General features: G+C 39.2%; 1 protein-coding gene across 1 annotated transcript in view; it reads right to left on the minus strand.

Moving 5' to 3' along the window:
* MRPS27 (mitochondrial ribosomal protein S27) overlaps nucleotides 1-12412 on the minus strand; it is a 49889-nt gene that overhangs the window by 26906 nt on the left and 10571 nt on the right. The gene's annotated exons all lie outside the window — the stretch shown is intronic.

A 12412-nucleotide genomic window follows, 5' to 3' on the forward strand; every position in this document is an offset into this window, starting at 1 on the left:
CAAGCGCTAAGCTTAAACTATGACAGTACACTTCTTTCACATTATATTAAAAAGGAACACTCGATGGGCAGGCATAAAAACTGCTGTCAACAAAAGCCAATAACGACATTTTATGAGCAGGAAAAAAACTCAGCTTGTAACTAGACATTGCTATTACAGTATTTGCATACAGCAACTTTTTAACTGTGCCTAATACACAGCCTAAATTTAACCCAAGACAAAACAAACATAGTTTTGTCAGAGAACTAATTTACTGAGAGCTAGAGCCCACATTGTTATGATGTTGTATTTTCCATTTATTCTAAAACTCCTTATGCTTCACAAAATATCTCCTAGAAATACATCACATACTAACTTCAAACTACTGTAACACCACACCCACTGACACAACCCTTGACACTTTTCAGTTTGATCACAGTTGAATTTGCACAGATTACAAGCAATGTATTCCTCTGGTGTGATTATCAAAGGCAGCAATACAGAAGCATATAAGCCAAACTGTTTCTTCTGCAAGTTTCACATCACATACAACCTAAGCAAAAAGAAGGTGCTCGCAAGAGAGTGCTTCAAGAATACAAATATTGAATGGATCTTATTAGCCAGCTTTAGCAAGGGAAGAGTGAAACCTTATGTTTGCTGTTAAACACTTCAAAAACTGGATTTGCATCGTTCAGGTTTCAGCTTTTCAGATTTGCTCCGCTGAACCATAGTTCACGATAACCTGATTTAGACTACTACCTGTTCCCTTTTCATTCTTTTCTGCTAGAATCTGGTTTCCTTGTGCATTTCTGTCCTTCTGCACTGCATGAGCAAAGCAGAGGCAAAGCTACATGATACACTGTCAAGGTAAACAAATAAGCTTTTCCTGTTAAGCACAAACACCTGCAACAGAGGGGATAAAACACCTGATGCTCATCTCTAGTTTGAGCCACAGACACTGTCAAAAAGGCAACCATTTCCAGAAAGTAAACCATAGGTGCACAGCCAGGTCTTGGCTACCAGGCAGCTCACCATGAATCCATCTACATTTCATGTCATGTCTCAATGAGCAACAGCTTAAGGATATTTTTTTGTTCTTCTAACCATGCCTTTTCATGAGAAAAATATTTTCAGCAATGAAAACAAAAATCCTGGAGTTCTTCACGATGCATTTTCAACTGTTCCCTAACCACAGTAAGCTACCCAATCACAGTACTTCAGAGGCTAACTTCTAGCTAACACACCTCTTAGTGTATGTAACTTCTTCCAATCCCAGCCAGGACAGAAATGACCTTTATTCCACTGCATATGATGTCAAGCACATGGACCAGTAAGCAAATCAAGGACAGACATGGCAAAACTGACTCAAGTGTTTTGTCAGGCAGTTTGAAATTTGTGGACTCTCACCAGCTGACTGATTTATTCTTTTCAGAAAAATACTGTACCATCAGATCAGTTATTTAAAGAGAGAGACAGTAGGTACCTCACTAAGTATTGCATGTACTGTAGGACAAATGTTCTCTTGCGTAGGCAGGTATGAGCTGCGCAGTAAAATGAGGTTGTGCTACTCAAAACAGGCAGAGGATTTCAAAATGCAAAGGGATGTTTTGTAGTTCCTACACTTTTGAAATAGGGATACAGCCAAGACTGTTGGTTACAAATACAATCCACTACTGGATTTGCTCCTGCTGATGAGCATCAGCACATGATGTAAGGCCAGGACGCCCTGTGCCACTTCACCTTGTTGCAGTGGCCTAGTCGGACCTTGTATTCAGGCTCCGAACTGACATTTACAAGCATCCAGTTCTCCGCGGCACTCAGTACAGGAAACTTATACATGTCGTGGCACCCTCTGCACAGGAGAACAAAGCAGACAGAAGGTAGGGGCAAGCACTACAACTATGTGCAATTATGTACCCGATGTGTTTCAGTCTGGCTTTTCTATTTTATTCCTCCAAAGAATCATGACTTTCAAAACTACAAAATAGTATCTTACATAAGATGAACTTGCTGCTTTATGATTTAACCTGCACAAGGGTAACTCTGTGAAAAGGGGTGATCGCTGCAGGACAGTAACTTCAATGGAAGACAAAAAAAAGAAAACCCTTTGCAGAGAAAGCCGAGTCCACCGCTGCTGCAAATGCTCCTGTTGTGCTCTCACAGTAGCTGCTACACTTTGTCCACCCCCAGTTACAAGCACCAGCAGCCAGTCTGGTTTGTCAGAGCTTTGGCACAGGCAGGGTAAGCAAAGGGGGAGGGTGGGTTACTCCCAGGGGCCATCTATTTCGCTTGTGGCTGGATTTAGCCTTGCTCTGCTCACTCCCTAATGGAACTAAGTAGAAAGTGACTGATTAGACTGAAGAAAGGAGTATTTTCCCCCTTTGTTAAATGAAAACAGTAGTGAAAGAGGAGAGTTCAGAATTAAATAAATGGCAATTTAAAGAGGATGATCATAAAGTTAACTTTAGAGATTAAAGCCAGCTTTATATCCACACCAATTCTTGGGAAAAGATATTACTCATAAATGGGCAAATCTGCTTGCAAAGCCAGTTGCCAAAATCCGTGCACTTTCAGCTTGACAAGCTCTACAGCGAAAGGGGGGAGGGGGGGGCGGAAATCATCAAACTCCTGTTCATTTCTCAGAAAGAGAAAGAAGGAATGTTTACTGTGCCTACATATACAGCTGAGAAAACAGAAGTTTCTACCAGCTGCTCTCTTGTATACCCCTTTCCAATTTTAACAACAAACCCAAGAAAACATTCTTTGCTGGCTGTTTAAATGCTCTCTGAACTAGATCCTGGGTCAAATTCTCACCTGGTCCAAAGAGACAACACATGGTTCCCCCAGCTACCGGGGACCCGCCTCAATCTGCTTGAGGACCTGGCTCACGACACGCGCATGGATCACTAATTAGACTGAAGCTGGGAACAACTCCAGCACATTTCAAAGATGTACAGCCCAGCACCCCACAAACTCTATGCGGGTTGTGAAGATGGAAACCAGCTGCGGAGAGCTGCTGAAGCATTATTCCTTAAATGACCAACCCCACATTTAAAAGAGCCCATCAGGCAGCTGAAAAGCCTAGGAACATTCCCCTTCAGAGACACATCAGGATTTTAGGAAACAGGTAACGGTATATCACAAGCTGATAGCAGAGGCTTGGGCTTCTATCTAAGCTTCCCCCACCCCATCCTGTCCTATCCCCCATACCACACCCACCCCCACACAAAAAAGAGTAAGAAAGGGATTTTCTGTGTAGGAATCAAAGATTTACCAAGTAAAGGACAGAACTAGAAGAAGAGGTAACATGGACTCTGCTACAAGGAACAGTAGCAGGTAGCTGAAGAGAGTGACTGGAGTGCTCAGTACAGAGACTCACTGAAAATGCAACTGCCCTCATTCCAGCAGACAGTATAGATATATTATCTGGAGCATTCAGCTGTAACAATAGCTCACTATTAAAGCAGCATTAAAACAACAACAACAACAACAACAACCCACCCAAAAAAAAGTAGGCATGCTGATTAATAATTTTTTTCAATTTGGTACTGGGCACATTACATTCAGAAATCTGTACCTTAATATCTCACTTCTAGAAAACCAAGGGAGAGTAATAACCTCAGAAAATGTTAAACTATGACCTTTGCTTATCAGTACCTCTATTCAATTACAGCAGAGTGTTGTTTTGTGCATTTGTCTGCAATACAAGCTGCTTCTCCCCGTAGCGACTAGAATAGTTTTTCACAGGCAGGAACGTATACGCAGAAATAAGCAGCCATATAAGTTGAACAAATGTACCTGCTTATTTTCATTTTTATTCTGCACTATGATGATTTTGCATATTTCTGAAGAAGATGGAAGTACTTAGAAAAATAAGCCATTGGAATCAAGTAAAGTAAGCTCGCTTCTCAAATTTCTTTATTACTGGGGCCAAAAAGAAATCTACGGCCTGATGGATATAATCAGATCGCTTTCTAAATGTCTCAGTGACTGATTGTTGACCAAACATTTTCAGTCCTACAAAAGCATAGACATCCATTTCTGTACATAAAACAGCCAGCTATTTGAAAATCAACACTATCAATCATTTACAAGCTAAAGAAAGACATATGCCAAAGTAGGTCTCTCTCCTCCCTGTCACAGTAACTTTGACATTGTTACAACCATTTTGTCTATAGAGGTATATAATTGAACAAAAGAACATCAGATCTATACCCATGGTGGATTATTTCGTCTCTTATCATGGTGATCTTAATATTCTTTCCATTTCCAAAGGCTTTCACCTTCTGGAACCCGCATCGCATCTGCTACCTGTTACTACATACTATACAGCAACATGCATCAAAACCACACATCTTCTCAGAGCACAACACAACACATACTGTACTGGATCTTATTACTAAGTTCAATGTCTTCACCGTTACCAACAAAGCACAGAACACTTTTCTTGACTACTACGAAGTCCAATAAGATGTTACTTGCTTGATCAGATCGTGTTCATCTTATCTGCCCTGTGGAACACAGCAAGCTTATATACAACAATTTGTTTAAAATTAAGATCACACAGATCTTTCCTTATATACATTAAAATGAAAGTTCTCACTGGAAGTGCATGAGCCTTGTATTTTGTATGTTGGCTGAGGAAATGCAGGAAAAAATACCTTAGTGCCCTTGTCCTTCTCTCCATCACTCTACGCTATAAAACCAGCACATGACTTGCCATCATTTAACCATACCAACAACCTTCTTAATAGAAGTGGAGCAGAACGGGAATTCTCATGCAGTGGAATATCAGAGAGATGCTACAGTGTAATGTGGCCTGGAATGTTTCAAATTATTTAACGTTCTTTGTGGCTCTCCAGTCCCACTTTCTTCTAAGCATTACTTTTAGTTACAAATAAGAGAAAATAATTGAAACAGAAAATCCTGAGTAAACCCAAGTAAGTGGATCACCTTTACAACAAGTACATTCAACCCAAGGCATATTTTCAACCTAACAGCTGTGGCAGGCTATGCAACTCCTATACCCAACATCAGGACACTAGAGAGCCAACACTACTTTCTGCTTATCTTTCCTCTTCATCTGCTAACTTAAATTTTTCCAGAATAAAACTGATGAAGGCAAAATCATGTCGAAGCTCTAAATACTCATCCTGTTCTTAAAAATCCATTTTCAAGAAGACACTTGTCCTCATCTTATCAGTAGCTCATCCACAGTTGCTTGCACAGTCCATCCAAGCTGTTAACACCCTGATTCACCCCACAGAAAACCATCGCTAATGGCAACAAATCAACACCATAGCTTCTCTCATAAATTGCCTTTACTCTCCCTTCCGCTACTGATTATAGTAAAATAATCACAACCACTGACATTCCTAAGAAACTTTCTGCCTGATCTGGAAGCCTTTTGACTTTGTACTTACTCCTCCGACTTGTGACATTTAAACTGTTCAGCATTTTGAGCACATGCTGGTTGCAGTAGCACAAAGCCCTGTATTTCCCAAAGTATAAGATAAATGCTCTCCCATTTTTAGCCTATTTTTTTTATACATGACGTGTGAAGACATGGCCTAACTTTTTTACTTGAATGGCTGCCCCCACTTTTCCTCACACCACAATCCAGTGCTACTCTGTAAGTTACAGCTAACAAAAAATGAACAGAATTTCTATTTAAAATAAATGGCTCACAAAAAATCCCTCCTGAATTCACCAATTTGCATTAAATATCTTCTTTTCCCTCAAGAAACACGTATTTTACAGTTATTCTACCAGCAGGATACCACAGACCAGAGAAAGTTACTAGCTAAGCAACTGAAACCAGAATTTTTAATGACTGTTGCCCATTCTACAGCTGTAGTCATAATATATTCCTTATTCTCCTATGTTACGTTTAATTTAGCTCAATAATGAGTAACCTGTGACCGAAAACAGCAGGAATGCATGCTTATCTCTTCTAAGTAACAGAGGAATAAAAACTGGCACCTACAAATACTAAAATCCTGACATCTTGAGAATCTGGTAACTTCACCAAATAAAGAAAAGGTTTCCTGTAGTTGCTAAGTTTTAAATGCAAAACATGTTCTGATAAATGCTTTCAATATTGTATCTAACGTAATTAATGTTTATATAGTCATTAAAACATGTACATTTGCAAAACAGTAATACTTTCATTCAAGTTTCTTTCTCAAGTTGTCCACACCAACTAAAAATATTGTTTACTCTGGTAAACACTTCTCTCTTTTTTTAAAGATAATCAAATATATAAATTACATCTGTAAATAAACAGCTGCTAACCTTGTAAGTACCTACACAAGAATGCCACCTTGATCAGTTAAAAAACGGTTCCAAATTTAGTACAATCATTTCCAAGAAAATCAAAATGGTTTAAAGGGTTACCAGAAAACAACAATAAGGCTTTCTTTACGAAGATAAATAAAATTATAAACCTGAAACATGTGTGAAGTCTTATTTGAATTAAGGTTTCTTTCTTGCTGATTTAAACTGGGATCAAATTCAACAATTCAAGTAATTCTAATTCTAATCAACCTATCTGTAATAAGACACCTCTGGTCTACAGCATATCAAGATTATTTCTTAACAATGTTCATAATTATTAGTTCATAAATGTTTTTTCTGCTGTATTTCTTTTGATTCAAGAAGGAGTGAATATTTGCACCATAAAGGAATGATTTGGGTTGATGGATACAATAACCACAAAGTTACAGCTCCCAAAGAACGGATCATGGCAGCTCTGGGTCTGCTTATAAGCCTAATAAAAATTCAGGGTTTTAATCCTAATGGTTGCCATCTTCAACACTACTTAAAGGGAAAAGATTGTTTACTGTTTAACACTACTTAGAAAAGCTGTAAGAGAGGGTACTCAACAGAAGCAATAACTTCACATGTCTTTTTCGTCTCTTTACATGGGTTTGGAGCTGCTGCCTGGCTCTTGCTGCCATTACTGCTCAAGGGCTGTAATAGAACCTGAAGTTCCTTTCAGGGGAAGCCAGATGGGGTTAATTCTCCAGTGCATCTTTACAATTATTAGTCATCAAAGCTAGCAAAGGAATAAATCTCTGCATGTGTTTGCTTTTTAAATTCTGAAGCTTACAAAAGACTTCACTGTCCTGGTCATTTGTATTCACATGAACAGCTCACTCTTTACATTTCTGGCTGCAATTTAACCTCTGTCTAGACTTTCACTGTATCTAAAATACAATGCAAGATCTGCCTCCAGACAGGCTTTTTTCTGGTGCAGGAATTTACGAAACAACCTTGAGAATACCACTGGATACAGCGAAACTGACCTTTAAGGCAAGTGTGAGTCACATTCTGAGACAAAATTGCCTTTGCTCCTTCAACATGTAACCAGGTCCTGGTCCTAAATACTTCCTGCTCACATTGTACTTCAGTCTATTTCCAACACCATCTACTAGATACAATGCTTCGAGCTGCTGGCAAGAAAGCTGCTGGTTGAAAGATGTGAAAATTCTGCTAATATTCTTTTCTTGCAAGCACAGTCATGAAAACCTTTCTCCCAATTCGAAATGAAAAATGTATCTACACGGGGTGTGGAATGAGTCAGTTCTTTCTATTTCTGAATCTGACTTGCTTTATCCTTCTTTCTGCTCCAGAAATATTGGGGGGGGGGGAGGTTCGGCCCCTAAGGTTGAGATATCTATGTATATTTATTGTTTGTAGAAGAACCTTTCTTTTTCCCTTGTTTTAAACAGAAATGTTTTTAAAATCCAAATGCTCATCCCTGTAGTGTTGGCAACATGAAAAAATTCAGAAAAGATTAGTGGTGAAGGAAAGTCTTCCAACTTCTTCTGCTTTTATACGCACTGTCTAGAAAATTCTTGTCCAGTTTCTGCCAAGTTTAAAAGAAAGCATATAGAAAAGAACAGATGAACTATGAAAAGCAGATGACTGAAAAGGCCTGTGTTACAGTAAGAGATCTTTCTGAATGCTTTTCAGTGTTCTATCTTTACTGACGGTTCTCCTCCACTTTACAGCACAGTTACACTGACCAAGAACACCTACTTGAATGAGATGCAGTTACAGGATTTGGCTGGCTGAAATCCAGCTCTGGGTTCTGAAATGGAGTTGCTAGTCATTTTCTCCAAAGACTCCTATAGCTCAGGCTCTGACAAATCATGGACAGACAATGACAACAGACAAGCCATGAAAGATGACAGGGAGACTAAGCATGTGCGCCCCTTTGTGCAGAAACGAGCAAATGCTGGAGCCAGAAGAGCAGCAGAGTCTCTAAGACCAGAACATCTGACAGTGGCTTGGATAGTGACAAATAGTTCCTCTCATGAAGCATCACCACACACTGGTCACCATCATGCAATAGCATTAAACACAGGTATTTCTGCCATTCACATGCAAATTACTGGAACATTCTAATGAGGCAAATCTCTCTGGTGCTTCCTTTCCTTGTGTCTCCCCATCTGCCAAGGAACAGCCTGTATCTTTTGCAAATGAAGTTATTTTGGATTGCTCCGCTGAGGCAGGTGTCCAAACTGGTAAAACACACCACCCTGGCTAGAAAGTGTATGTTTCTCTCAGATGTCTCCACCACTTCTCAATATCATTTCAAAACATAACAGCCGCATAACTTGAATAATAGGCAGCTACTTCGGACTCATTTATTTCTATCTTTTTTTTTTTTTTGTACCCACATGTTTCCCTGGAGGGACTGAAAGCCAAGATCTCATGAACTGATGAAGTCTATGTCAGCTGCAGCCTTAGGACAATAAAAACATCTCAAAGGAAGGATTAAGTATGTTACAGGATGGTGTCTATGTCTCTTCTCCTTTTTCTGTTTGTGCTGGAACAGGTTAATGGTATTCATTACATCCTGCACATTTATATACAGAAATAAAATATACCAGTGGGAATGAATGCCATGAAAAGCGTATTTCAGAAGTAAAATTATTTTTTTGGTCCGTTGAGATCATTTATTACAAGCAACATTTTAGAGTAACTGAACATTTTCAGATGCTAAACTGCTTGATTGGCATGGAAGTATCAAAAACTGCAACTTCTGCATCCAGAGAACAGATATGCAGATACAGACACTGCAGGTGAAAGTTATTTTGCAAGTGATGTTGGACTACCTACTGATACACTGGCATTATAAGGAATAAGCAAAATTCCATATACATAGAGACCACTATAGTCCAAAAATGACGTAATGGGTAAAATTAGGCCTCAAAACTGTAACATGGTACCATGAAAGACAGAACAGCATACCTAAGAATAACTTCTAATAGTTCGCTATTGCCCCATTTTGTGATTCTAGACAAATACTGACCCCAGGTAATAAATCCTTAAATTTGCAGAAATAACTCCATTTCCAAAAAAGTAATTATCAATCAAGGAAAGGCAATGAAAAAATCTAGGTAGATCATGCAAGAATTTGCAGAGCACATGTACACACAAACATTTGCATTTTACAGACAGTGTACATACTTTTTTCTACACAGCGGGTCATGGGTTTAATGCAATTAAAAATCCTCCTGAGGAATCTCAACATAAAACTTCCACAATTGCTTTCAAACACACTGAAAATGTTAGTTGGCATAAAACCTACATACAGAATCAGCAGAGTTACCTCACCACAAAACCTCTCCCTATTATGCTAATGTTTCTATCATATGAAAAACACCCTGATGTGAGAAATAGTGACATCTCAGTAAGACAGGACAAAGTAAGGCGAACAGCAGATCTTTGATCTGGCTGAAAGTGCTCGGCATTCTGATTAGAATTTGTGCTGGGATCCTAGGAGATGAAAGGATTTTTTAAGTCTGACAGTTAATAGAGAGGGGGAGGTATTCAGAAGAGAACAAAAAGAGGAGCACTGAAAGCAGATGACGTCATACCTCAAAATGGCCTTTACTATCATAGTGACATGTTCCACAATGTAGTGTAGCAGTTTCCACACAGCTATTCTTGAGAGCTCAAAATCCTCTGTGGAGACAGTATGGCTGGAGACCCACTGCTTTAAAAGGATGGAATGTTGAAACAGGTCTAAATATAACACATATACTGTATTTTGGGACCCCAAATGCATTACGGTAACGCTCTGCAATACTGCTTTTTGAAGTTATGTTCTGCCTGACACACTACAAGGAACGTCTCCAGTCTACAAAGCTTACAAGTTCTGGCACTCCCATCTTCAGGAAAACCCCACACAGCAAGCATGGAAATGCCATTTACTTCCCTCTGATTCTTCCCACTGGCACAGTTTGCCCTTTTGTACCAGGAACATCTTCCAAGCTTGTAGCGGCCTTGGAACTGACTACCCTTCACCTCAGATTGCCAGAGGCACCCAAACATTGGGGAGAGACATCAAAATCTCCCCCTTATACTCTACAAGAAGTTAAGGGGAAAAGACACGACTCTGAGAGCATTCTGCTTATTTATGCTCAGGCAAACGTACATATAACCAACTTACCAGACGAAGTATGTGCCTTTTGCGCATAGTGGATCTGTATACCTTAGAAGATACAAAAAAGCTTTTCGCTGATACTGCCTTTCTTTTTAGAAACTTACTCTCCCTATATAAAGCACAAAAAATGTGCTTCGAACTTTCTCACTAAGCCAGAAAAAGAGCTTCCCTGTCAAAGCTTCTCTGTTTCTTAAGTCTCCCTCTCTACCACCTCCTTTATGTCTCATGGTGTGGCCACTTCTGCAGGATTTTTTTCTGTCAAACATCCTCCCAGCTGCAAAAAGACATCTTTATAAACATGTCCTTCATTTGAACTCCAGCCGAAGAGCTAAATGTAAAGAACAATCAAAGGGGCCTTGCAGATACCAATCACATCTCCTATTTCCTGCAGCTAGCACACTTATTTTCATTTGAAAGGGAAGCTGATGTTATAATTGGGATTTTTACATTTTCACACGAATTACAGACTTCTCTACATTGTTTCACTACCTGCATATAAACACATTTTGAGAATAGTTTCACAGATCATGCTGGAATGAAGTCTCATGGAAAACTGATACTAACATCACAAAAAGACTAAGCATTTTGCAACGTCAAAACAAAGCAGCATTACAGGGACACACACAAGAAAAATTTAAACCAAAGCATGTCTGACAAGCCATGTGACACATCTGTACCCCTCTATTCTCTCCACACAGACTAAAATCTGTATCAATTACAAATGATCATACTTGATGTGTACATAACTACACTCTCACCAGCCACTTGAGAATTATTTCTTAGAGAAGCAGTAAATAACTGTAATTATTTTTGAACTGCAAATCTCTCCTTTAGAATGTGTCTTTAAGGATAAAACCTCTGTACACTGATGTTATAGCCAGGCACAGACGAAAAGTGGGGAAGATATTTACAGGTTAGAGATTCCCATTCTATTCTCTCCCTCTTACTATGGGATGTTTTCTCTGCTTCTAATTTTTTTGTCCCTCTCTCTGAACCTCGTTTCAAGAACAAATCTGTAAAATACACTACGTATGAACATCTCACTCTATCTAGATTTTATCTGTACCATTCTGAGACTCCACAATTCAACCACCATGATTTCCTCTTGGTGTCAGGGCACTCAAAGGTCTCTTGACATCCGTTACTCTACGGGGCCCAACTCAATCAGACAGAATTTAAGTCTGTGTGGCATGATGTACATTACAATCTTCAAGAATGCTAACAAGAGATACTAATACCACGTCTGTAAATCAAAAACAAGGGCTTATCTTAAAATGGCTTTACTTTCTCATGTTTTCATCTCACCTGTTGCAGGATGGAAAACTGATTTCTGACCACAGATTCTGACAGGACTAATGAAATATTGATCTGAAGGAATGAAAGCTCCAGTGACCTGCTCTCTGTGAGGGCTGCTTCTTCCTCCTTCTATTTTTTCATTATAGGATATTGCTAGTATTAGCAAACTGCGTTTATCTTGTCTCCATCTTGAAGCTCTGAGGTTCAGATACTGCCTCAGTAGTACCAGAGAATTACAGAGATCTGAAGTCTAATGCAGTCACGCACTCACAACTACGCACATACTTAAAACAGCCATCCAGTAAACAACTTCATTAAAATAACAATCATTATTATTTATGAAAAACAACTTGACATTATTTGTAAAGATGCTCTCTCGTGCACTTTGACAGGATGAGCTACTTTCTTCACCAGGAAACCTGGCTCTCAAAACGTGTGTGCAACCATCCGCAATAGCAGTAATTTATTTTAGTGATCAGCAAGAAATACTGCCCTTTTAAAGTCGATATCGGGATGTATTGACCTGAAGCAAGCATCCAACCTGACACAAGCAGAAAAGGTACCCACTACACTTCACTCGAACAAAAATAGTTGCAGAAAACCCCAACAACCCATGCGTAAGGTGAACTATACAGCTTATTTGGGGAATATGAAGTGCTAAGGGGATAAAAACAAAAA

Source organism: Opisthocomus hoazin, chromosome Z (assembly GCF_030867145.1).
Source record: "Opisthocomus hoazin isolate bOpiHoa1 chromosome Z, bOpiHoa1.hap1, whole genome shotgun sequence".
NCBI classification, from domain to species: Eukaryota; Metazoa; Chordata; class Aves; order Opisthocomiformes; family Opisthocomidae; genus Opisthocomus; species Opisthocomus hoazin.